Source organism: Hemitrygon akajei, chromosome 9 (assembly GCF_048418815.1).
Source record: "Hemitrygon akajei chromosome 9, sHemAka1.3, whole genome shotgun sequence".
In the NCBI taxonomy this organism is placed as follows: domain Eukaryota; kingdom Metazoa; phylum Chordata; class Chondrichthyes; order Myliobatiformes; family Dasyatidae; genus Hemitrygon; species Hemitrygon akajei.
In genome coordinates, this window is record NC_133132.1 from 67,433,855 (window position 1) to 67,460,490 (window position 26,636).

Consider the following 26,636-nt stretch of genomic DNA (forward strand, 5'->3'; position numbering starts at 1 on the left):
TCAGCCCCACCATGGGCATGAGCCTCCCCAGCATTCAGGACACCTTCAAAAGGTGATGCCTCAAAAAGGCGGCATCCATCTTTAAGGACTCCATCATGCAGGACATGCCCTCTTCTATTGCTATCTTCAAGGAGGCGGTACAGGAGCCTGAAGACACACATGCAATATTTCAGGAACAGCTTCTTCCCCTCTGCCATCAGATTTTTGAATGGACAATGAATCCCTGAACACAACCTCAGTACTTTTTAATCCTCTCTTTTTGCACTACTTATTTAATTTTCCTTTTTATATATACTTATTGCAATTTATAGTTTTTATTATCATCACAATTTATTGCAATATATTACAGCTGCAAAACAACAATTTCCATGACATATGCCAGTAATATTAAACCTGATTCTGAGAATCATTCAAAGTAGCAGTGTGCTTTACAGACACAAAGAATTTTAAATACTGGGGGAAAATATTCCACCTCACTCTTTCCTGAGCTCTCCCTCAACAAGGTGTTAATGAACAACCAGCTCTAGGACTTCCAGTCATATAATAAATACACCTAGTATCCATGTCCTACAAAACCCAGTTAATGTGAATGATGGAAATTTATGTGATTCTGACAACTATCTGATATGTTCAATATGGCTCTCCTGCTCCAAATTACGAGCCCATAACTCATCACGTGGAGAACTACAAAAGCTAACAAGTTGAAAGTTCATACCATTCAATACCTTTCTGAATTAAAGGAGAAAACATGTGGGTAACCAATTTAATGTAACTATGCTGCTAAAATGTGAGCATCTATTTAAACTTGGTTAGCAAATGTGCCAACACATTAACAGTAAATCATCAGTATTAACAACACCTACTACACATTAACACCTGAAAAATGCAATGAGAAAAAAACATCTACAATTTTTATTAAGGCAATCTTTAAGCCAAATCATACCAATATTTCACAATAAAATACATAATTTATTACAGCTTGTTTTTAATGCTACTGTTTTATACAATTTGTAAAATTTGTACAAATGTATACCATAATAAAAATGCAACTAACTTTTTAAAGAAGCATTATTACAGCTGTGATTTGTCTACCTCTGAAATCTGGAAGGACACAAGAAATTGTCCCCATATATTCATTCACCCGTGAAACCCAGTAAAACTGTGCATTAAAAGCAAAGGTAACTGAAGGTATTGGACAGCTTTAAGTAGAACATGCTGAATTACTTGTCAGCTTTGAGAGAAACTGTTTCATTGTTCAAGTCCAAATTCCAATGAACATCTCTCTGCTGGACTTCAATACAAAAAAATTAAGGGTTTTGCAGTCGTCCAGTATGCTTCCACATTGATGATCGTTTGGTGCAAAATCTGGGACAATGCTGCCAAATTATGAGGAATAAGGTCAAAGAGAGGAGATATAAATTATGAGCATAAGGAAAAGCAAAGACTTTTTTAAAAAATAAAAATACTGTAACGCAGTTTACGCTTTTCAGAACATGTAGCTGACAGGCTAACTGTTGTTCTGTTTACTTCTACATTCCATCACTCTCATCTCAGTCCACTCGACTTCTTTCAAATGATTTTGAGAATAATGCCCAAAGTAAATTCCTATTGAAACAAGCACATTAAAGTAGTAATCCTAAAGTAAGCATTGTACAGATTAACATTTTTCATTAGGTATTAAAAATTCAGACTAATGAAATTAAGGAGTCAATTGAATTGTTGATTTTTATTGTAATCTGTACAATTCAAATAATCCTCAGCTTCACAAGTACCAAGGTCCAGACTTATCTGTAATACACTTCATAACTAAAATCCCTACAGCAATAAGCCATTTCTTGGAACAAAGTCCATTTTCAAAACTACTCCTAAATTTGCCTCTCCCTATACCATGAAATAGTTCATGTGCATATAAAACATGAGTCACAAATTAAATTCATATGTTACAATAGATTAAGCTGCAAGCTTCCTTCATGAACTGCAATGAGAATAACTATTCTCACAACTACTCCAACCAGTTTATGAAACTAATACCAATAACCAAATTGTTTTAACATAACTATTGAAGATCACCATTTTGTCTTCATTTAAGTAGAACTTTCATACCATATTTATAGGATCTAAATGGAAATCATCACTTGACCTTATAGCAGACAAACTGGGTGAAATTTCTCTTGCCCCAAATCAGAAATTTAATTCACAGATCCTTTCCATATCTACCTTGAAACTCATATGCTTACTAGTCAAGTAGTCCTACAGTCACAAACTACATCCTCCAAGATTAAGCTTACACTGCCCCTTAACTATAAGGACAATAAATGTTCTACAATATAAAAGTTTCAGGCAAAGACCATCCCATTTAACACTGGGGAAACTGAAATCTCTTCCTATTATAATGCTATTTCTCTTGCCCCATTAATTTCCCTACATAGTATACTCTAGGCTTCCCAATTGTTAGCAGGAGCTAAGTGAAGAGATATGCAGGCAGATCATGCGAAGATGGATACTCAGTGTTGGTTCAAGAGTGTCTACATATGTTCAAACTAAAGAGCTAAAATGGGCAATTAGAACATTAGATTTAATTCCTTTATTTAAATTTAGGTTTGCAGACAACAAAGCAGGATGGTTATTGGGGGCACTGAGGTGCCAGTGGAATTTAGACAGTTTGAGGGACTGGGCAAATGAGAACAAATGAAAGAGAGGAATAGGTTAACTGCCCGTTGAACCTGTTACATCAAGATCACAGTTCATCTGACGTGGCTGAGTCCCACCCACCTGCCTTTTCTCCGTATACTTCAATTCCTCTATCTTAAATATATTTAATGAGTTAACTTCTACTACTTCCCTGGGCAGAGAATTCTGCAGGGAAACTCTCTACGAAAAGCAGGTCCTCCTCATCTCCTCCTAAATCGTCTCCCCCGAATCTTGACACCATGTCCTCCAGTTTTCATCTCACCTTTGAGTGTTAACAACTTTCCTACCACCATATATCCCTTTCAAAGTACTATGTTTCTATAAGATCCCCTCTCATTCTTCTAAATTCTAGCAAGTATAATTCAGGACTCAATTTCTTCTCACTGACTAACCTCTCCTATCCAGAATCAACCCAGTGAACCTCCCCTTCAAAGCCAATATATCTTTTCTCAAGTAAGGAGAGCAAAACCACTTGCACTACTCACCATTACCTTGCACAGTTACAGCATAACCTCTTGAATTCTATCCTCTAATATTTTATTTCTTCTTGTTATTTGGTGCATCTGCAAACCAACGTTTTGCAATTCATGCACTAGTACTCCTATTCCTCTGAACAACATGCTGCAATCTTTCATCATTTACATAATCTGATTTTTCCTTCCAAAATGGACAACCTCATATTTACCAACGTAGTCAATCTGCCTGACCCATGCTCATTTACTCAACCTATCTACATCTCTCTGCATCCTCTGCACAATGTTTTTTCACTCAATTTAGTGTCATCAGCAAACTTAAATATTCTACACTTACCAGCTTCCAGTTGTTCATGTATATAGGGTGATAGAGTGAACAGTTGCAGAGGCAGCAAAATCATTGTAAACTGCAAGGATTTAGAACTCATCCCAAAACATCAAAAGAAACAGAAACATTTATTACAGTTAAATGTATTTGGTAATGAACTTGAAAAGCTACGATCTATAGTAACTGCTAGGTGGAATTAGATTGACAGTCTTTTTCATCTGGCACAGACATGATGGAACAGCTCCTCCTGCGTTGTAAACTTTCTATCATTTCATGTCTTATCTGAAACAAATTCCCATTGCATGGTAGTAAAGATGTACTCTTTACATTGATGTTTTGATTGGTATTGAGTAAATTGCAGAAAGATAAACAAATGTGACTGAGTTCAGAATTTCAATGTACTAACACATTTCTCATCAATTTCATGGCCATCCTTACAGGATAGCCCCTTGGCAAGATTTCTATTTCTGATGTACATTAAATTGATAATGGAAAAATATCACTGAAAATAATTCCCCTCCGTGAATTGAAAAGTTGCACTAAATTTTAATCAATGATAATTTGACATTGATTCCCAATTCTCTTTATACAGAACTGTGTTAAAACTATGCTAATATGATGTCAGGCAATCCTAATCTGCTAAAATCAGAAGAGCTGATTAACTAAATGCTCATCATGTTTACAACACAGGACTCTTTTGTTAATCATACCGTCAACACAAAGGCACATACACACACTTCAGACAAACAAATAATGCCAATAAACCTGATGAACACCACTTACTTTTGCATATGATTTTCTAAATTAAATTGATCACAATGTGATCAGTTCCATAACTGTAAACAAGCCAATCAAATAAATTACTTTTCCTTTAATACTGTCATTGAAAAAGTTATAGAAAATGCTGGGGATACTCAGTTGCTCAAACATCTGTAGAAAGAAAAAAAACAGTCCAATATTTCAGGACAATGACTGCTAAAATTTTGATTCTGTTCCTCTGTCCAAAGTGATACCTAACCTGGTGAGTATCAATAACATCTTGCTTTTACTTCAGATTCCAGCACTTGCAGATTTTTGTTTGTGAATTGAGAAATAACTTGTAGTCATTTAAATTGAGAGCATGTGACATTTACAATTTTTATGCCATTGAAGTAAGCCAATAGCAAACCCCAAATTATACTGTAAATTGCACCTCTGAATATAACAAACTGCTTGACTTACTGTTCATAGGTGTCAAACCCACCGGATCAAAAAGTTAGTTTTTCCTGAAAGAGAACAGAAATTGAAGAGTGGTTACTGCATGCCTCTAACCACCATAACAGTTTCACTAACTCAACAGTAACATTCACTGCTTGAAATATACTCTCAGATGCTGCATGACTGGCTAAGTTTCTCTAGCAGTTCATGTATTTCTCCAGATTCCAGCATCTGCAATCTTTTCTACCTACACTTCTCCCAACTCATTCTTCAGTTTCTCTTTAACATAATCCATCATTCTCTAGATTACAATCCTGACAACCAACATCATCTGCACTATAGCACTGGGTCTCAAATTAAGTCATTTTTGCTCTGCACAATTTTTATTGATATTTCCACAACAAAGACCAGCATCCATCTGAACATTATCAGAACTTACTTACCCAAATCAGAGAGAGCATTGAGTAGAGCTGCTGGAAGAGCCATGGACACTTTACTCAGAAATCAATGAAACTAGAAAGGAATGAATTCGGTTAAACCCTATTCAATTTCATAAGAAGCCAGAATGAGGGAGTAGTAGTAGGAGGGCAAGTGCAACCACAGTCAAGGCACCAAGAGAGGAAGAAGCGTGCAACCAGGGACAATGGGTGGCAGGCACAAATGTACTTCAGTTAAATCCTATCAAAACATTTCTATAACCTTTGATGCAAACGTTAACAAAACAATAAAAGGCCTTGATTTTTTTTTTAAATCATCACTAGTAGATTAAGGAATATAATTTGGGGAGTAATCCCCAAGGAACCAACTCTTGGCTCTCAATTGTCTTTTTATGTATATTGATGACTTGGAGGGGATACAAAATGAAAGGTTTCCAATAACACTAAAATATATGAAAAGGCATGTTGTGATAAGAACATTGTTATTGTGGAATTGGATTTAGATAGAGTAAAAGCTGAAAAACCAGCAAATGGAGTTTTCTGTGTGGAAGTATGAGGTCGTGAACTTCAGCATTTCTATTTTCTAACTTTCTAAATAGAAAATGCAAATAAATAACATTTTGGAGGGATCTAAGTCTTCCAGTGCATGAATGCTGTCTCCAAACAAGAAACAGCCCTCTGACACATTTCAACTTGTAGTCAGAGATTTCAACCAGGCTTAAAGAAAATACTGCCCAATTATCACCAGCATATAACCTGTAGCAACAGAGGCCCCAACATCCAAGACCACTGCTATATTAACATAAGGTATGCCTACCATTCCTTGCCTAGACCACATTTTAGTAAATCAGATCACTTGGTTGTCTCCTCTTACCTGCAAAGAGGCAGAGCCTAAAAAGAAAGGCTTCAGAGATTAAGACAAGAAAGAGGTAGTTGCAGGAGGCAGAGAAGCGATTAAAGGATTATTTTGAGTCAGGAGACTGGGCCATGCTCAAGCACTCATGTACAGATCTGAATGAATACACCATGGTTGTAACAGACTTCATTAAGACAGCTGTAGACGACTGTGTCCCCACTAAATCGTTCAGTGTCTTCCCCAATCAGAAACCCTAAATGAACTATGAGATCCAGAGGCATTCAAGTCTGGAGAACTAAAAAAGCTACAAGAGATGCAGGAATGATCTCCAAAAAGAGAACATAAAGGTGAAATGGAAATTCCAGGACAAACCTGAATTAACAAAGGACGCTCAACAGCAATGGCAGGGCAAGAATGCTATCACCTCCTACAAAGTTAAATGAAGTAACATGTAGAGATAGCAGGACTTACTTCCAGATAAGCTCAAAGCCTTCTCTAATTGCTTTGACTGTCAGAACATGGAGAAAACATTGAGAACCCCACATGCCCTGATGATCCTGTGAGCTCAGTCTCTGAAGCTGACATGCAGGCTGCCTTCAGGATGGTGAATCCACAGAAAGCATCTGGACCAGATAGGGTACCAGACCATGTACTAAAGACCTGTGCAAATCAACTAGCTGGCGTGTTCATTGAGATCTTTAACCTCTCACTTCGACAGTGAGGTATCTACCTGCTTCAAATAGGCTTCAAGAAGAGCGTGGTGACCTGCCTCACTGACCATCAGCCAGTTGCACTTACGTCCACAGTGATGAAGTGTTTAGAGAGGTTGGTGATGAAACATACCAGCTCCTGCCTGAGAGGCAACTTGGATCAGCTCTAATTTGCCTACTGGAGCAACAGATCCACAGCAGATGCTATCTCACTGGCTCTTCATTCAATCCTGAAACATACAGACAGCAAAGATGCATACATCAGGATGTTCTTTTTCAACTACAGCTCAGTATTTAATACCATCATCCCCTCAAAATTAATCAATAAGCTCTACAACCTTGGTTTCAATACCTCCTGGATCCTGGATTTCCTTGCTTGTAGACCAAGTCAGTTCCGAATGACAACAACATCTCCTCCACGATTTCTATCAACATAGGTGTACCACAAGGTTGTGTGCTTAGCACCGTGCTCTACTCGCTTTACACCTATAACTACGTCGCTAAGTACAGCTCCAATGCCGCATTCAGTTTTGAGGATGACACCACTGTGAGCCTAATCAAAGGTGATGAATCAGCATACAGGTGGGAGATTGAAAATTTGGCTGAATGGTGTTATAACAGCAACCTCTCACTCATCAATGAGCCAATCCTCAGAGGAGGACCAGAGGTGTAGCTTTACATTCCTGGTTGTCACTATTTCAGAGAACCTGCCCTGCACCCAGCACACAAGTAAATAAAAACACGGCAATGCCTCTACTTCCTTAGGAATCTGTGGAGATTTAGCATGACATCTAAAACTTTGGCAAACTTCAGTGGAGAGTATACTGACTGACTGCTTATAGGCCTGGTATGGAAACACCAATGCCTTTGAATAGAAAATCTTAAAAAGGTACAACACATCACAGGTAAAGCCCTCCCAACCATTGGACACATCTACATGTTACTAAAGTCTTCCTAAAGTCCATCACCATCTCCTTTGTCTTACTGATGATTCAGCCTGCACCTTTTGACAAAGTCCTCCCCTGGCAGGGCCCTGTATTCATCCTCCCATCATACACCCAACTATTGCTGAGTCATTTCTGCAGATGACATGACTCAGTCTTGTATCCAAAGTCCAAGGTATACCAGGTAAACAGGAAGGGACCCCAGTGCTGACACAGAGCTCTGAAGCAACACAAACTGTAGTCTGCCAGTCAGGTAGTCCATTATCCAGGATACAATGGAAGTACCCATCTGCATTGAACGCAGCTTTTCCCCCAGCAATGAAGGCTATATGGTATTGAAAGCACTTGAGATATCAAAAAAACACAGTGCAGCCCTCTTATCCAAATGGGAGTAGGCTCTGTTCAACAGGTAGATGACAACATCATCAACTTCAGTGTGCTCCTGGTAGACAAACCACAGGGGATCAAGGCTGAACAGACCAGGGCACATAGGTGAGCCTGGACCTGCCTCTCTAGGTTGACGGTTGAAGAAGTATGGTATAGGCCCCCAAATTCTAAGAACTTTCTATAGGGGCACTATTGACTGGCTGCATCACTGCCTGGTATGGGAACTGTATTTCCCTCAATCGCAGGACTCTGCAGAACATGGTGCGGACAGCCCACCGCTTCTGTGGATGTGACCTTCCCACTATTCAGGACATTTACAAAGACAGGTGTGTAAAAAGGGCCTGAAGGATCATTGGAGGCCCAAGTCACCCCAACCACAAACTGTTCCAGTCGCTACCATCCGGGAAACAGTACCGCAGCATAAAAGCCAGGACCAACAGGCTCCGGGACAGCTTCTTCCACCAGGCCATCAGACTGATTAATTCATGCTGACGCAACTGTTTTTCGATACTATATTGACTATCCTGTTGTATATAAGATTTACTATAAAGTACTATAATTGCACATTTAGACAGAGACATAGCGTAAAGATTTTTACTCCTCATGTATATGAAGGATGTAAGTAATAAAGTCAGTTCAATTCAATTCTAGGGTATTAACCATATAACCATATAACAATCACAGCACGGAAACAGGCCATTCCGGCCCTCCTAGTCCGTGCCGAACTCTTAATCTCACCTAGTCCCACCTACCCGCACTCAGCCCATAACCCTCCACTCCTTTCCTATCCATATACCTATCCAATTTTACCTTAAATGACACAACTGATCTGGCCTCTACTACTTCTACAGGAAGCTCATTCCACACAGCTATCACTCTCTGAGTAAAGAAATACCCCCTCGTGTTTCCCTTAAACTTTTGCCCCCTAACTCTCAAATCATGTCCTCTCGTTTGAATCTCCCCTACTCTCAATGGAAACAGCCTATTCACGTCAACTCTATCTATCCCTCTCAACATTTTAAATACCTCGATCAAATCCCCCCTCAACCTTCTACGCTCCAATGAATAGAGACCTAACTTGTTCAACCTTTCTCTGTAACTTAAGTGCTGAAACCCTGGTAACATCCTAGTAAATCGTCTCTGCACTCTCTCTAATTTATTGATATCTTTCCTATAATTCGGTGACCAGAACTGTACACAATATTCCAAATTTGGCCTTACCAATGCCTTGTACAATTTTAACATTACATCCCAACTTCTGTATTCAATGCTCTGATTTATAAAGGCCAGCGTTCCAAAAGCCTTCTTCACCACCCTATCTACATGAGACTCCACCTTCAGGGAACTATGCACTGTTATTCCTAGATCTCTCTGTTCCACTGCATTCCTCAATGCCCTACCATTTACCCTGTATGTTCTATTTGGATTATTCCTGCCAAAATGTAGAACCTCACACTTCTCAGCATTAAACTCCATCTGCCAACGTTCAGCCCATTCTTCTAACCGGCATAAATCTCCCTGCAAGCTTTGAAAACCCACCTCATTATCCACAACACCTCCTACCTTAGTATCATCAGCATACTTACTAATCCAATTTACCACCCCATCATCCAGATCATTTATGTATATTACAAACAACATTGGGCCCAAAACAGATCCCTGAGGCACCCCACTAGTCACCGGCCTCCATCCCGATAAACAATTATCCACCACTACTCTCTGGCATCTCCCATCTAGCCACTGTTGAATCCATTTTATTACTCCAGCATTAATACCTAACGACTGAACCTTCTTAACTAACCTTCCATGTGGAACTTTGTCAAAGGCCTTGCTGAAGTCCATATAGACTACATCCACTGCCTTACCCTCGTCAACATTCCTCGTAACTACTTCAAAAAATTCAATAAGGTTTGTCAAACATGACCTTCCACGCACAAATCCATGCTGGCTACTCCTAATCAGATCCTGTCTATCCAGATAATTATAAATACTATCTCACTATTCATGATATGTGAGGTCAGGGCCACTGGAAGGTAATCATTCAAGACTTTTGGTTGGCCCTTTTTGGGTACTGGGACGACACATTATGTTTTCCACACTGTCTGGACCCTTTCCAGGCTGCGAGATTAAAAATGCACTGGAGAACTCCGCACAACTGCTCTGCACACTCCTTCAGGACCTTGGGTTCACACAATCCAATCCCTTGACCTCCTTTATCTCCCTCAGCACGTTTCAATTCCTCCCTATCTCCTGATCCAAAGGCTCTCTTTTTTGTGGTTGAGAAGAGCCTTTAGTATTGACTCATGGTTTGTTGTAAGGAAAGCAGCGACCAGTCCTTGCTGGTATTATCAGGAGTTAATTTAGCTAGTGATGCAATCAGCAAGTCAATTAATGTCCTCCCCACATGGTTTACAAAGCACATTCCAGTCAGTAACCTCAAAGCAGCTCCCGATGGCCTCTGGAGACCATTTCTTTATTATCTTCGTCATAGCTAGCTGTTGCTGTACTTTGGGCTTATACAATGGCACGAGCTGAATCAGGTTGTGATCTGATCTTTGAAGTGAGGGGAGGAGGTATAAAATGTTATCTTTAATATTTGCATACAAGAGATCCAGTGTTATATTTTCTCTTGTACGACACTTTACAAAATGTACTTTGATAATAAATTTACTTTGAACTTTGAATCACGAAGATAGCAGGTAGGCCCGACAAGCAGTTAAGGTGGCAAACAGGGATTAGACCTTCAAAAAGAAGAAATTTAGTTACAATTGTATTGGGTGTTGATCAGGTTATACCTGGAATACTACAATTGGTCCCATTACCTAAAAAAAGACAGTAGCAGTAGAGGATGTCTAATGGAAGTTCACCAGACCAATTCCCAGGATAAGTTTGATGATGGAGGATGGTAGAACAATGACTGGAGCTTGGGAGCAATTCAGAAGGTGCAGGATCGGTTCATCGTAAAGAAGCAGTATTCTAAAGGGAGAAACAGGCAACTGTTCAAAAACAATATAAAAGCCTTCAAGAATGCTAGATTCTGGAATGGTTCCAGAGGACTGGAAAATTGCAAAATGTCACTCCACTCTTTAAGGGAGGACGGCCAAAGGACAAAAAAATTATAGACTATTTAGCCTAATTTCAGTGGTTGACAAGACTGAAAAGTCCAATTGGATGAGGTTTCAAGGTACTTGGAGTACACAATAAAATAGCTGAAGTCAGCATAATTTCTTAAGGGGAAATCTTGCCTGACAAATCTGTTGGAAATTTTTGATGAAGTAACAGGCAGGATAGACAAAGGAAAGTCAATGGATGTTGTTCACTTGCTCTTTGATGAGATGCTGCACATGAGGCTCTTAAACAAGAGCCCATGGCATTTCAGGAAAGATAACGGCATACACAAAAGAGTGGCTGACTGGTAGATGGCAAAGGGGGGGGGGGAATAAATGTGGCATTTTCTGGTTGGTCGCTGGTCACTTGTGGTGTTCTGCAGGAGTCGGTGTTGAATCCACTACTTTTCACATTATATGTAAATGACCCGCATAATAGAACTGGTGACTTTGTGGCTATATTTGTGGATGTTACAAACATAGGTGGAAGGGCAGATAGTGTTGAAGCAGGGAGTCTGTATGAGAATGGAAAGGTTAGTAGAATGGGAAAAGAAGTGTAAATGGAATGCAGTGTATGGTAACACGTTCTGGAAGGAATAAAGGCAGACCATTTTCTGATTGGGAGTAAATTCAGAAAATGGAAATACAAAGGAACTTGGGAGTAATTTGCAGGTTGAGTCAGTAATAAGGAAGGCAAATACAGTATTAGCACTCATTTCAAGAGGACTTGAGTATAAAAACAAGGATGTAATGCTAAGCTTTAGAAGGCATTGGTCAGACACATGTGGAGTATTATGAATGATTCTTGGTCTCATTTCTAACAAAGGATGTGCTGGCATTGGAGAGAATCCAGAATAAGTTTACAAGAATGGTCCCAGGAACGAACATGTTAACATACGAGTATGATGATTTTTGGACCTATACTCAATGAAGTTTAGAAGAATGAAAGGAGATCTCATTGAAACCTACCAAATATTGAAAGGCCTAGATAGAATGGATGTGAAAAGGACGCTACCTACAGTGGGCGAGTCTAGAATAGAAGGATGTCTCTTCTTCAGAATCAGGTTTATCGTCACTGACATACAGTGCCTATAAAAAGTATTCAACCCCCTTGGAAGTTTTCATGTTTTACAACATTGAATTACAATGGATTTAATTTGGCTTTTTGACACTGATCACACTGGACAACAAATTTTTTCAAAAATGTTGCTTCCTTAGAATTTTTTTTGTTTATGATAGACTGCTTGAAACATTCGGAATGTTTCTGAGATCCCCTCTCGTTCACCTGAACTCCAGGTAATGCAGCCCAAGAGCTGCCAGACATTCCTCACACAGTAACCCTTTCATTCCTGGAATCATTCTCTTGAATCTTCTCTGAAGCCTCTCTAATGAGTGTATATCCTTTCTAAAATAAGGAGCCCAAAACCGCACACAATACTCCAAATGTGGTCTCACGGGTGCCTTATAGAGCCTCAACATCACATCCCTGCTCTTACATTCTATACCTCTAGAAATGAATGCCAACATTGCTTTCGCCTTCTTCACCAACAACTCAACCTGCACGTTAACTTTTAAGGTGTCCTGCACAAGGACTCCCAAGTCCCTTTGCATCTCTCCATTTTGAATTCTCTCTCCATCTAAATACAAGTCTGCCCATTTATTTCTTCCACCAAAGTGCATGACCATACACTTTCCAACATTGTATTTCATTTGACACTTCATTGCCCATTCCCCGAAACTATCTAAGTCTCTCTGCAGGCTCTTTGTTTCCTCAGCACAACCCGCTCCTCCCCCCATCTCTGTATCATCGGCCAATTTAGCCACAAATCCATTAATCCCAAAGTCCAAATCACTGACATACATCATAAAAAGCAGCGGTCCCAACACTGACCTTTGTGGAACTCCACTGGTAACCAGCTGCCAGCCAGAATAGGATCTCTTTATTACTACTCTCTGTTCTCTGCCAATCAGCCAATGCTCCACCCATGCTAGTAACTCCCCTGTAATTCCATGGGATCTTATCTTACTAAACAGCCTCATGTGTGGAACCTTGTCAAAGGCCTTCTGAAAATCCAAGTACACCACGTTCACTGCATCTCCTTGGTCTACCCTGCTTGTAATTTCCTTAAAAAATTGCAGTAGGTTACTCAGGCAGGATTTTCCTTTCAGGAAACCATGCTGGCTTTGGTCTATCTTGTCATGTGCCTCCAGGTATTCTGTACTTTCATCCCTAACAATCGATTCCAACAATTCCCAACCACTGATGTCAGGCTAACAGGTCTATAGTTTCCTTTCTGCTGTCTCCCACCCTTCTTAAATATGAGAGCAACATTTGCAATTTTCCAGTCATCTGGTACAATGCCAGAATCTATCGATTCTTGAAAGATCATTGTTAATGCCTCTGCAATCTTTCAGAACTCAAGGGTACATTTCATCAGGTCCAGGAGATTTATCAACCCTCAAACCATTAAGCTTCCTGAGCACCTTCTCAGTCTTAATTTTCACAGCACATACTTCACTTCCCTGACACTCCTGAATGTGCAGTATACTGCAGATGTCTTCCACTGTGAAGACTGATGCAAAATACACATTCAGTTCCTCTGCCATCGCTGTCTCTCATTACAATATCTCCTGCGTCATTTTTCATTGGTCCTATATCTACCCTCAACTCTCTTTTACCCTTTATATACTTTAAAAAAGCTTTCAGTATCTTCTCTGATATTAGTTGCCAGCTTCCTTTTATAATTCATCTTTTCCCTCCTAATGACCTTCTTAGTTTCCTTCTGCAAGTTTTTAGAAGCTTCCCAATCCTCCATCTTCCCACTAGCTTTGGCTTCCTTGTATGCCCTCTCTTTTGCTTTTACTTTGGTTCTGACTTGACTGGCCTCACAGTAGTGTCCTTCTTCCATATAAAAACAAATTCTTATTTGGAGTATATCTGTCTTGCACTTCCCTCATTTTTCACAGAAACTCCAGCCATTGCTACTCTGTTGTCCTTCCTGCTAGTGTCCCTTTCCAGTCAACCTTGGCCAGTTCTCCTCTCATGCCATTCTAATTTCGATTATTCCACTGAAATACTGAGTTTGGGATTTAGTATCTCCTTCTAAAATTACAAAGTGAACTTGATCATATTATGATCACTGTTCCCTAATGTTGTAAAACAATAAAACATGAAAACTTCTGAGGGGAGGGGAGAGAATATTTTTTTATAGGCACCATCTGACATGAAATTTGTTTTGCAGCAGCAGTACAGTGTAATACACAAAAATAACTACAATAATAAGTTACAATAATATATAAAAATAAATTTGTGCAAAAAAAAAGCTAAAAAAAGAGGTCTTGTTCATGGACCATTCAGAAATCTGATGGTAGAGGGCAAGAACCTGACCATAAAATGTTCAGTGTGCATTTTCAGGCTCCTGTAACTCCTCCCTGATGCTAGTAATTAGAAAGGGCATGTTCTGGATGGTAAAGGTCCATCATAATAGATGCTGCCTTCTTGAAGCATCATCTTTTGAAGATGGTCTCGATGGTGGGGAAGCTAGTGCCCATGGTAGGGCTGGCTGAGTTTACCTTGTTCAATCCTGTGCATTGGAGCCTCCATACCAGACAGTGATGCAACCACTTAGAATGATCTCCACACTACATCTGTAGAATTTGCTGGAATCTTTGATAACTAGAAAATCTCTTCAAATTCCTAATGAAATATCGCTGCTGGCATGCCTTCTTCATAATTACATTATGTGTTGGGCCCAGGACAGACCTTCAGGGATGTTGACACCCAAGTACTTGAAGCTGCCACCCTTTCTACTGCTGACCACTCAATGAGAATGGCTGTATGTTCTCCTGATTCCCCCTTCCTGAAGTCCACAATCAATTCCTTGGTCTTACTGACATTGAGTGCAAAGTTGTTAGGACACCACTTAACCAGCTGATCTATCTCACTCCTGTCTGCCTCCTTGTCACTATCTGAGATTCTTCCAACGTAAGTGTGCCATCAGAGAATTTATAGTGCTTGAGCCATACCTAGCCACACACTTGTGTGTAGAGAGAGTAGAACAGTGGGCTAAGCACACATCATTGTGGCAAGCTTCAACATTGCGTAGGACACGTGATTTCCAATCAACACTGACTGTGGTCTCCCAATGAGGAAATAAAGGGTCCTGATGCAGAGGGAGGTACAGGGGCCCAGGTTTGTAAAATTGTTAATTCATACTTGAGGGTTAATGGTGTTGAATGTTGAGTTGTAAACATGCTGTTGTCCAGGTGGTCCAAAGCCAGATGGCAAATTATTGCAATTGCCTCCATTGTAGAACTGTTGTGGCAGTAGGCAAATTGCAGCAGGTCCAAGGCTTTGCTTAGACAGGAGTTAATTCTAGCCATACAAAATCTATCAAAGCATTTCATCATAGTAGATATGAGTGCCACTGGATAATTGTCATTGAGGCAGCTCACCCTGCTCTTCCTGGGCACTGGAATGACTGCCCTTTCAAAGCAGATGGGAACCTCCGACTGCAGCAGTGAGGAACTGAAGACGTCTTGAACATTCTAGCCAGTTGGTTGACACACGTTTTCTGGGCCCTGCCAAGTACACCATTGAGGCCCATTAGAAGAGAGATGAAAGGCAATTTCTTTAGCCAGAGGGTGGTGAAAGTGTGCAATTCATTACTACAGACAGCTATAGAGGCCAAGGCATTGGGTAGATTTAAAGCAGGGGGCAGGTGATAAGTTCTTGATTAGTAAGGGAGTCAACGGTTGTGGGGCGAAGGCAGGAGAGCGGAGTCGAGAGGGAAAATAATTCAATCATGATCAAATGGCGGAGCACACTTGATGAGCCAAATAGCCCAATTCTGCTATCTTTTATGGTAAATACTGTAGCAAACATGGTAAAGAGACAGTAACCTGACAAACAAGATCCAATCTTTGTCAGAAGACCAGCTATACTGAAATGACCACATTAACAAGTTTTCCATTAGTGGCATTTGACTATTTCTGCTGCAGGACGATTAAGAAAACACTTGAATCATAAAATAGTTCTACTGAAGTCAGCATAAACAATTGCAGACAATTACTACTCTCTATCTGACAAGAAATCATTATTCCAGTTTCATCAAGTGGTAGCACTGATGCAGCTCCAAAGCAGAAACCTATTTAAATAGCTAAACAGATTTAGATGCCTCCAGGCATGTAAACAACAGGGAATTTCTAGATATCTACACCATCTGGAAGCACAACTTTCAGTCATGTTGACTGCAAACAAATAGTAAACAAGGAAACAAAACATTGATAATTTTCTGGGGAAAGAACTTGCATCAGTGACAACTGGAAGCAAAAGGCACTTCAACTGCTAAGCTCTGACTAGTAAAACATTCCCTTTAACCAGTTAGTGATTCTCCTTTAGCAAACCTCCTGACAATTTACTGAGAAACATTCGTACTAACATGTTTCCATAAATCCAGCCAAGCATTTCCTGCACCTCTTTTCAAATATCCTTCGGTCACTGACTCAGCCAGCAGGCACCTAACGCTCCCTCTGCGGATATAACACTTGCAACCTTACAGCCAATGGCATAAACAGTTTTGGTCATCCTGAAAGAGGAAAGATATTTTTAAACTCGAAAGAGTATGGGAAATATTTTGAGGAATGTTGCCAAGCCTTCAGAGTCCGAGTTATAGAGAGAGGTTGGACAGGCTAGGGCTTTATTTCTTGGAGCATAGGAGACTAATAAAAGATGATCTTACGGAGTTGTATGGGATCTTGAGAGGCGTAGATAGTGTATTCACCCTGTCTATGGGAATCAAGAAGTGGAGTGCATAGGTTTAAGGTGAGAGGCGAGGGATTTAATAGGAACTTGAGGAACAATTATTCTTTGCTTGCGCAAAGTAATATGGAATGAGATGTCAGGGGAAGTGGCTAAAGCAGGTAGTCTAATAACAGCTTATAAAAAGATGGTAGGCAGGCAAGTGGATTGAAAAGGTTAAAAAGATTACAGGCCAAATGCTGCCAAATGAACTACTTTGGCCAGCATGGACTAATTGAACCAAAGGACCTGTTTCTATGCAATATAACTATGACTCCAAGAGGTGATCCCATTGAAATATTCAATATTCTGAAAGGGCTACAGGGAAGATGCTGAAAAGATCCTTTTCTCGTGGCGAGTCTTGCAGCAGGGTTACAGACTCAGTAACAGGGCCCATTTCTAACTGAGAGAAGGAAGAGTTTCTTCTTTGACAGCTGTGACATTTTCCAAATTATCTGTCACAGAATATTGTTCATGCCGAGTCAGAAAATATATTCAACCAATGAGAAAGATCTCTGGACATTGGGGAAATGAAGGCTTATGGGAATCAGAATCATATTATCATTGACTTACATTATCTGAAATTTCCACATTTGCTGCTATTACTTCCTTATTAATGACTTTAATTCCTTTCCAACAATAGGTGCAAGACTAACTGGCTTATAATTATCCACTTTCTGCCTCTCTCCTATTTTGTTTTGAACAGGTACATCATATTGGCAGTTTTCCAATTCTCTGGCACTTTTCTAGAATCCTGATTTTTGGAAAACTATTATACACATACTAGCTCAGCAGCCATTTCTTGGATCCTATACAAACCATCTGAGCCAAGAGAAGCAACAGCCTTCAACCCCATTAGCTTGCCAGCATGATGGTAACGCTATTCAATTAGTCAGTATTAATAGGGTGTTTATAACATCTTCTCTTGTAAAGACTGATGCAAAATAACTATTTAAGTCCTCTGCAATTTCATTTTACTCCTGTTTCTCCAGTCAGTGCTTATTTGGTTCTCTGTTATATCCTTAAAAGAACTGTTACTGTTCATTTTTCTAGCCCTTCAGTAGTTCACTCTCCATTTATTTTTTCCATTATGTTTTCCGAATTTATCCCAGTCCAAATCTATCATTATCATTTGTCCCCTTATATAGGCTGGACTCCAGTTAATTGGGACACATCAGGCCATGTACATTTTGGCCCAATTAAGCAACTGCTCCAATTAGCTGAAGTTTCATGGAAATTGTTAAGAAAAGTACAAGACAAGCTTTTGCTTAAATGAGTAACAATTTATGTATTTAAATAAAATAAGAAAAATTAGAACACTAGCAATACAACCATAGTCCTATTAAACTGTATTAATTCCTAAAATATAATCAATGGAATTTATCTAGTGTATGCTGTCATGTTCTTATTTGACTGTAAATGAGCATAATCAGCACAGACACCTCGTGAATATAATCAATCCATTGCTTTCTTTGATCATGATAGCGTTGCATGATTGTAGCCAAGAGAACAGTTCAATGATAAAAAAAGCCTGTTTCATTGGCATTGTAGATATTATCTGCAAAAAATTTTTTGAAGTTGGAGAGTTTTGTAGATTTCCGTACTTCTGCACTTACAGCATCAGCATTATCTTTCTCGCTGTGTGCTTTTTTGAATTTAATGCAGTGCCAACATTTTCATTGAGACAATCAACATTTGTTGTTTAAAATCTTCATGACCAGCTTCTTAGCTAGCTCCTTTGACTTGATTTTTTAAACAGTGCTCCACTGACATGCACTCCTTGTCCAGTTACAATCGAAAACAATTGATTGGGATCCTCTTCAACATCTGGATCTGTACCTCCACACTTCTGTTTTTGGGATGTTCTTTGTTGTCCCTCACGTAATGCCTATCCTTCTCACTGTCCATCTTTCAGAAGTATCGAGCATTTAATTGTAGATTTTGGTACCTCAGATATCTCTGCCAGTTTATGATGTGGTGTTAGGCAGATGGCTTTCAATTTGAATGAATGAATGAAATTAATTTATTTCGGTCCGTACAAACATAACAAAAAGCATCATTTACAGCAATGATTTCATAAGACAAAATTACAACAAAAAACATAGACATTCTTAAAAACAGACCAATAGGGTTTAGGCTGAAGCTACAGCTTATTACGCCTACCCTTCTTACTTATACAACATATCTGGCGTCAATCATCACATCAAAAACAAAAAAATTCATAATCTTTTACCACAAAATCTAATTCTAAATATCATTTATTTACGTTACTCCCATTCATTTTAAATCATGTATTTTATATTTGTTAGTTAAATAATTTTTAAATACTTCTTTAAATTGTTAAGTGTAGTGCATGTTTTTAAACTCTTACTACAACTGTTCTATAGATTCACCCCTCTGACTGAAATAGTGATTTTTTACATTTGTTCTTATCCTTTGTTTTTGAAACTTACATGTTCCTCTCAAATCACGTTGACTTTCTCTCATTTTAAACAATCTTTGGGTACTCTGTGGTAGCTGTCCAGTTTTTACTTTCTACATAATTTGTATTATTTTAAAATCTACAAAATCTCTGAATTTTAAAGTGCTTAGTTGAATAAATAGTGGATTGGTTGGCTCATAATAACTTGTCTTACTTACAATTCATATAACTTTCTTTTGGAGTAGAAAAATTTAATTTGTATTTGTTTTGTATGTATTTCCCCATACCTTTACACAGTAAGTCGTATATGGGACTATAAGTGAACAGTATAATGTATACAAAGATTCCTGATTTAAGAAATCTTGCGCTTTGTACAGTATTGCAATAGATTGACATTTTTGCTTTGACATAATTTATTTGTAGCTTCCAGCTTAATTTACTATCTATTACCACTTCTAAATATTTTGTTTCAGATACTTTATCAATTTCAACATCATTTATTCTAAGTTTACTATATGGGTCTGGTACACGGTTTCCAAATGTTATGAATTTAGTTTTACCTAGATTCAGTGATAATTTGTTAGTATCAAACCATTTCTTTATAATTTTTAGTTCTTTCTCTCCACTGTATCCAAAAGTTGTTTCATCATTTGTTGTATCATCAACAAATAATATACATAATTTGGTTCAGTAGGGTAACCTGTTTAGCTACCATCAAATCTTTTCCTAGCATCTTGACAAAGGTCTGAATTTTTTAAAGTCAGAATAAAAAATTATCAAAAATCAGTGCTTTTTGAATTGGTGTCCATCAGCCCAAACAGATAACATAACACAAGCACACACAACTGACACTATTAAAAGCTGTTCACTGCTAGCACAGTGTAGTGTCTAATGGTAACACAAGAGCACGCAACTAACACTACAGTCTCCTGTCCCAATTAATTGGCACATGGTCCCAAATAAACAAAGGGAATCCCGGCTATTTTCTTGATTAGTTTAAGAGTTGTTCCAAATAAGCTACTGCCCTGCTTAACCAATGTCCCAATTAACCAGAATCCACTGAATTTTCTTTTTCAATGTAATAATCATGTTAGGTGTAACCTCCTTGGTTCGCCAGTTGTTTCACTCTCCTGTAGTATCTTTCCCTTTACTGTGATACATTTTTGCTCAATCTATAATCTCCTTTCATCTGCTGTTGAATGTACTTCCTGATAATATAATGGCCAAATAAACCCTCTTTCTATTACTTCATCAAGCAACTCCACTCCATCTGCCAAAAGCAGAATTTCCTGGAGGCCAGACATTTTAATTCCCATTCGGACATACTGGTCCATGACCTCCTTGTGCCATGATGACACCACTCTCAGGGCGCAGGAGCAACAGCTTATATTCCATCTGGGTAGTCTCCAACCTGATGACGTAAAAGAAATTCCCTCCCCCTCCCCTCTTCTTCTATTCCCCACTCTGGACTCTCTCCTCTTCGCCACCTGCCTGACACCTCCCTCCTGTGCCCCTCCTCCTTCCCTTTTGTCTATGGCCCACTCTCCTCTCCTATCAGACTCCTTCCTCTCCGGCCCTTTATCTTTCCCACTTATCCTGGCTTCACTTATCACCTTCTATCTATCCTCCTTCCCCTGCCCTCACCTTTTTATTCTGGTGTCTTCCCCCTTCCTTTCCAGTCCTGAAGAAGGACTTTGGTTGGAAACATCGACTATTGATTCATTTCCATGGATGCTGCATGGACAGCTGAGTTCCTCCAGCATTTTGTCTGTTTCTTTATATATAGGTACTTATCGATACCAATCTATTTGCCAGTGAATTAGAGATGAGGCAGGACTTACAGCAAGCCATTACACAAAACACTTAAGTATTTGGGGAACATATCCCAGTCATGTCAGCAGTACAGTCCTTCAGCACAAATGACAGAGCAAATACTCAATAAGTAACATGCTTCCCAGGATCTCATGACCTAACTGAAAAGACTTTGAATACATGCCCTACTGTTGTTAAATCCCACTCAACAAAATGAAAAATAATCCATTTCCTCTTTTCCAAATTTGTGGAAACTTCATTCATGAAGTATTGTACATTGTTCAGAGCCACTGCAATATTCCCAGAATTTGATATCAAAAACTAAAAGCAAGACTGAAGACAGGATTAGACCATGGCTCTGAACAAATAAACAGGATTCAAATCTCAACTTGCAAACTGTGAAAGTTAATTTCAGTTAATATTTAGAAATCTAAAACATAATATCAGTGAAATAATGCCATGATCAGAGACTCGCAACAAAATGCACTCTGGGTTTATCATGCAAGCCGTTCTGTTAGGGCAATATACTTACGCAAATTGAGTTGGTTAACAGATTTAAAACAAAAACCCAGTGCTGAAATATTAAGGTCCTTCCCAGGTCAATAAATTAAGGCTTGTCAGATAGTGCAGGAATCTGTGCCTATCCCCAACTCTTCACAATTTTGATCATCAACTTGCCTGGAGATGGAACAAAACCAAGCAGGAATGCAAATTCTGATGAGAATGCAAAGGCTTTTCAAGGCAATATAGATAAGCTAAGTGAATGAGCTACAACGTGACAGGTGGAACATAACATAGAAAAGCTTGAGATTATCCATTTAGCAAAAAAAACAAATGCTGACTTTTTAAAACAGCAAGAGAGATTCGGAAATGTCAACAGACAAAGGCACCTTCTACACAAGTTACTGAAAGCTAATACACATTTGCATTAGGCCATATATGTCAAACTCAAGGCCCGCGGTGGAATTATCTTTGGCCCGCGAGATAATATCTAATTACTATTAAAGCTGGCCCCAGTAATCGAAGCGCCTATGGCGTATGATATGGCTAATGCTGAGTTTATTCAAGTACCAGGTTTTCCGGGTTTTTAGTGTTTATTCGGCAGTCTTGCTCGGCAGTCTTCTTCATAAGAAACGGAATTTGTAAAGTGAAACACTTTGTAGTTATAGCAGAGACTGAGACACATGAGAGCAGGCTGAAAAAATGGAGGCAACGAAAGCTGCGTTCGCACGTGTCCAACTGATCCGGCCCGCATGAAGCAGCATTTTGCTCAATCCGGCCCGTGACCTAAAATGAGTTTGACACCCCTGCATTAGGCAGTTAAGAAGACATGGCCTTCACTGCAAACAGTGGAGGTGTTTTACTAGTCACGTAGCTGGTGAGACTAGATATGGAGAGTTCTGCACAATTTTGCTCTCTTTTCCCCAAAAGAAAATTTGTATGTCCTGAGATATCTTTCACTTTACTTAATACATGGGAGGAAACCATTTGGCCCACTGACTCTACACTGGTTCTCAAAAGTGCACCGTAACCTATTATCCTCCATTCATACCACTGGGAAAGATAACACTAAAATAGATTATCCCCTTATCTTTCAAATGTCCATTAAATCCCCTAATTCTTAATCTACTCAACTAGACTATTCTGCTTGGTAGTCTTCAACATGTTGGCATTATCATCAATTTCTCTAACTTCTAGTAACCACTCTTCTCTGCCCCACCCCCACTTAGTTTTCTCTTATCCCACTATCCCATCACCCTTTCACTTTCCCCTCCCCCACCCTCTCAATCTCCCACAACCCACACATTCCTCCCTCCAGTTCTCAACTCGCTCCATTTATTCCATGTTCTACTGTCCCCTCCTTTTGAGATTCTCTCTTCTTCAGCCCTTTGTCACTTCCACCTCTCACCTTCCAGTTTCCAACACCATTCCCACCCCCACCTGCCTGTCACTGCCCCTCTCATCTGAGTCTACTCATCACCTGCCAGCTCTTGCTCCACCCTTCCCCCATCCTTTTATGCTGGCCATCTCCACTCTCTCCTTTACCCAGCACTGCTTGCTTCTACCTCCTACCCAAGATCCACAAACCTGACTCTCCAGGTAGGCCCACTGTCTCTGCCTGCTCCTGATTCCTGAACTCATATCCCCATACCTAAACTCCATTCTACACCCCCCCCCCCCAACCTGGTTCAGTTTCTTCCCACCTACATCAACAACACTTCTCATGTTCTCAATCTCCTCAGAAACTTTCAATTCCCTTCCCTTGAACACCACATTTTCACCATGGATGTCTAAACACTATATACTTCTATTCCCCCATCAAGGACACCTTAAAGCTCTCCCTTTCCTTCCCCTCTACTACCACCCTCCTCTGTCCAGCAGAACTGGTCCTCATCCGCAACGATTTCTGTCTGCTCTTCCCACTTTCTCCAAACTCAAGGGTAGCCATGGGCAGTCACACGGGTCCCAGCTAAACCTGCCTCTTCATTGGCTCTGCAGAACAGTCCATGTTCCAAGCCTTCCCTGGTAATGCTCCCAAACTCTTCCCTACTTCATTAATGACTGAAATGGTGCTGCATCATGTACCCATGCAGAGCTCATCAATTTCATCAACTTTGCCTCAAATTTCCAAGCTGCCCTTTAATTCACTTGGTCCATTTCTAATACCTCCTTCACCCTTCTTGATCTCCCTGCCTCCATCTCTGGAGGCAAACTGTCGACTAACATTTTGTAAACATACCAATTCCCGAAGTTACTTTACCTCTTTCCACCCTGTCTCCTATAAGAATGGAGTTTCCCTTCCTCCACCCTCACCCACATTTCCTCCATGTCCTGACATCTGCACTCACCCCATCTTCCTGCTGCCTTAACAGAGGCAGAGTTCCTTTTGTCCTTCCCTAAAACCCCATGAGCCTCCATATCCAACACATCATCCTCCACAACTTCCACCATCTCCAAAGGGATCCTACCACCAAACGTATGTTTACTTCCCCCACTCTCACTGCTTCCACAGGAATCACTCCCACTGTGATTCCCTTGTCCATTATCCCTCCCGGCACTTACCCCTGCAAGCAGCAAAAGTGCAACACCTGCAAATCTGCTACTGTGTCTGGTGTTCCCAATGCAGCCTCCTCTACATTGGTAAAACCTGTCAAAAATTAGGGGACCACTTCATGAGCACCTCTACACCATCCACCAAAAGCTGAGCTTACTGGTGGTCAAGCACTTCCATTCCCATTCTGACATGTTGGTTCTTGGCCTCTTGTGTCACGATAAGGTCACTCTCAAGGTGGAGGAACAACACCTTATATTCCATCTGGGTAGCCTCCAACCTGATGGCATGAATATCGATTTCCTCTTCGAGTAAAAAAAAATTCCCTCCCTTCCACTTTTCTTCTATTCCCCATTCAGGCTTCTTACCTCTTCTCACCTATCTATAAACTCGCCATGGATCCCCCTCCTCCTTCCCTTTCTCCTATGGTCCACTCTATTCTCCTATTCTTAACTCTCCAACCCTTTATCTTTCTTGCCCACCTGGCTTCAGCTATCACCTCCTAGCTATTCTCTTTTCCCTCTCACCAACTTTTTATTCTAGCATCTTCCCCCAACTTTTCTTGTCCTGAAGATCTCAACTCAATATGTTAAATGTTCACTTATTTCCATAGATGCTACCTGACTTGCTGAGTTCCTCCAGCATTATGTGTGTTGTCTTTTGCTTTGGATGTCCAGCATCTGCAGACTTTCTCAGCTTTACACTTCTCTTTCCAGTCCTAATTGAGGGCTTTCAACCCAAAATGGTAACTGTCCATTTCCCTCTATAGACACTGCCTGACTTGCTGTGTTCTTCAACTACACTATTGATACTTTATAATAGCCACAATCAAATATCATCTTGGAAATACAGATAGAAACAGGAATTCACATTCAAAAAAATTAACAATTATCAATCCACATTTTGTTGACAACCTTGTACAATGATTTTGACAATTAAAGATTAGCACAAACACTACTTCCAAAGGGTCCTGATTAATTTTACTCCAAAAAGCCATTGCAAAAGAGGCTCAACTGGTCTTCCCTCAACATGAAAGATAGCAAGAGTTCATTGACTCCCAGTCAGCAACAGAGCTCAAGTTCGTTTAGTCTACCCTTCAGCTCAAGAATTCAAGGTCATCTGACAAAGTATAGACTTTAAAGACTTCAAGTAATTGAGTATAAACCAAAACCATAAACATCTGGTTGGGAAGATTTAACACTTCAGCAAGCAATAGTTTTACCCATTAAATTGGAGGTGGTTTAATAAGTAGGATTACAGACAAGAACAAAATCTACACACCTCCCTAGGACTAACCAAAATCTAAGTGACAAATAATCAATACAAAGCTTACATATGGATTAATTGGTTAGTGCACACAAATTGGTTAGTGCTCCAAGAAAAAAAGTTATTTGCAGTTCTAGTTAGTTTTGATATCACAGTACAACATTAGAGCCAGAACAAACAGCCTTTTGATCCTGGAGTGAGAAAAAAGGAAGAGATGCATTGGTCCACGACAGAAGAGGCCGCTCCACTCCCACCTCTGTCAAAGACAACATACACTAGAACAGTGTGGTCTGACCTTAATGGCTGACTTCCTGCAGATATCCATCCATCTTCACTCTGACCTTAAAAGTTCTCTACAATTCTGATTCCATTACATAATTTCCCTGACATACCCATTGCTCTAACACAACCATGGCTGTCAAACCAACCCCGACATTCATCTTGCTCTGCCACTCAGCCTCAGGACTCCACTCTGCCCAACCATTCTGCTATGCCAGCCACGTAAACCTCATCCATCAGTCCCTAACCCTATCACCCATACTCACCATCCACACCCTTTGAATGACATCCTCTCCAACAGAGACCCATCTCCACCTCAGCTGCTGGAAACACAGCGACCACCAGCATCGCAGCTTTCCCCAACCCCACTGCTTACTCTGATGCCAATGGTGCTGGCATGCCAACACCTGCCCCCCCCCCCCTTCCTGGCCACAACCATCACCACACTTGCCAAACCTAATCCACCAACTTTACCTGGTTCTAGCCCCTAGTTTCATCCTGATCCATCCCCATCACCCCTCACAACCCACTCCAACTGAGCCCCACCACCCCCTATCAAAATCTAGATTCCATGCCCTCCCTCACACCCCACCCAAACACACATCCATGTGCAATCAACCATACCAGACCCCTTCAACCCTGTGCCCTCCACTGCCCCCAGACGCCATCACCCATTCTCCCCAAACCCACTCTCCAATCCATCACAAATCCTGTTCCGTTCTCCCAGCCAATCCTCCCATTCAGTTCCTCACACCACACCCCATCCTCCCAAACCAGACATCAGTCCCCGCCCCACAACCGAGTCATCTCATCCCCCTTCTCACCCGACTCCTCTTATCCCATCCCTCCATCTTCTTCTCCTCACAGCATGTTAC

General features: G+C 40.2%; 1 protein-coding gene across 5 annotated transcripts in view; it reads right to left on the reverse strand.

The window, feature by feature from the left end:
- The window catches only part of tjap1 (tight junction associated protein 1 (peripheral)), a 180,187-nt gene that overhangs the window by 153,116 nt on the left and 435 nt on the right, over window positions 1-26,636 (reverse strand). For all 5 annotated transcript variants that reach the window (XM_073056210.1, XM_073056209.1, XM_073056207.1 and 2 more), the window contains exon 2: window positions 4,714-4,757. The gene's annotated coding sequence lies outside the window, so the exon portion shown is untranslated. The remainder of the gene's footprint in view (window positions 1-4,713; window positions 4,758-26,636) is intronic.